Here is a 1,907-nt window from a genome sequence, read left to right as displayed (position 1 = left end):
GATGGGTTTCACCGATGAGTATGAAAGGAGCTGGCAGATGTTGCTGCCTGACCACTCTCCATCATCTCGGAAAGGTCCTGGAGAACGGGAGAGGTGCCTGGGGACTGGAAGAAAGCCAGTGTCACTCCAGTCTTCCAAAAGTCAACCATAGGCTGCTCAGTCCCACCTCCATCCTTAGAAAGGGGGATGGAACAGCTCATTTCAGGAGTCATCAGGATGGATTCACTAAGGGGAAATCCTGCTTAACCAATCTGATAGCCTTCTACGATGGACTGACTGGGTGGGTAGATGAGGGCAGAGCAGTGGACATTGTGTCCCTTGACTTCAGCAAGTGTGGGTTAGACGAGTGGGGAGTGAGGTGGATTGAGAACTGGCTGAAAGGCAGAGCTCGGAGGGTCGTCATCGGTGACGTGGAGTCTAGTTGGAGGCCTGTGGCTAGTGGCGTCCCTCAGGGCTCAGTATTGGCTCCCATTCTGTTCAATTTCTTCATCAGCGACCTGGATGAAGGGACAGGGTGCCTCCTCAACAAGTTTGCTGTTGATACCAAGCTGGGAGGAGTGGCTGATMCACCTGAGGGCTGTGCTGCTGTTCAGAGAGAGCTGGACAGGCTGGAGAGCTGGGCGGAGAGGAACCTCCTGAGGTTCAACAAGGCCAAGTGCAGAGTGCTGCACCTAGGCAGAAATAACCCCAGGTACGAGTACAAGCTGGGGGCTGACTGTACCCGTACTACGTGATACTTGATGGGAATGGTCCGTGTTGTAACTTTTTTTATCTGTACCACCTGCTATTTGGTGACAATAGTCTAGTGCTGTAACTTTTTAGTGCCTAGAAAAATACCGCTGAGTTAAGCGGGATACAAATAACTAACTAACAAGGTTGTGGAAATCTGTGAGAAAGAACAGCGGTTGGTCACATACAGATTCTGTGGCTTCTAGCCACAGAATCACCATGAGAAGCAGTCCACATGAAGGTCAGAAGCTGAAGAGTAGTGAAATAGCGACCCCCAAAGTCAAATGTGGCCCCCAAAATAAGTCTGCACGTGTGCGCAGTATCATAGCCCGGTTATTCAACCGGGGCAGAGTTGGGCTAGACTCCCGGCACTTGCTGGCCCCAGGTGCCGGGGCTCCTGCCTACTGCAAGCAGTTTTCCAAAGGGGGGAGAGGCTGCTACACAACAGAGGACCATGTTGCCTCCTCAGGGACACCCGAAAAGATTGTGCCTGTCGACTCTCCCTCTCACCATGTAGATGATCGGGACAAGCATTGAGGTGGTCCTTCTCGAGATTACCATCGGGTCAGTCTGTTTGTAAGTATCTACTAATAAACTGCTTGCTACTGAAGAATCTTTGTGTGTGTGTGTGAGTGAGTTTGTGCTGGCTTGCCAAACCAGATGTTTGGCCCCCGGGAATCTAACTAGAACACTGACCTTGTGGAGAGCAGCTCGGCAGAGAAGGACCTGGGAGTGCTGGTGGATGACAGGTTGACCATGAGCCGCCAATGTGCCCAAGAAGGCCAATGGTCTCCTGGGGTGCATTGGGAAGAGTGCTGCCAGCAGGTCGATGGAGGTGATCCTGCCACTCTCCTCAGCCCTGGGGAGGCCTCTTCTCAAGTACTATGTCCAGCACTGGGCTTGCCAGTACAAGAGAGACATCGAGCTACTGGAGAGAGTCCAGCGTAGGGCTACGAAGATGATCAGAGGGCTGGAGCAATCCCCTATGAGGAACAGCTGCAAGAGCTGGGCCTGTTTAGCCTGGGGAAGAGAAGACTGAGGGGCGATCTTATCAATGTGTATAAGTAACTGAAGGGAGGGTGTCAAGGGGTTGTGGAGTCTCCTTCTCTGGAGGTATTCAAGGCCTGTCTGGATGCAACCCTGTCTACCATGCTCTAGGTGACCCTGCTGAGTGGGAA

This window comes from Rhea americana, unplaced genomic scaffold (genome assembly GCF_003343005.1).
Source record: "Rhea americana isolate MKP2758 unplaced genomic scaffold, rheAme1 scaffold_828, whole genome shotgun sequence".
Lineage (NCBI taxonomy): Eukaryota > Metazoa > Chordata > Aves > Rheiformes > Rheidae > Rhea > Rhea americana.
This window is presented reverse-complemented; position numbering follows the sequence as displayed.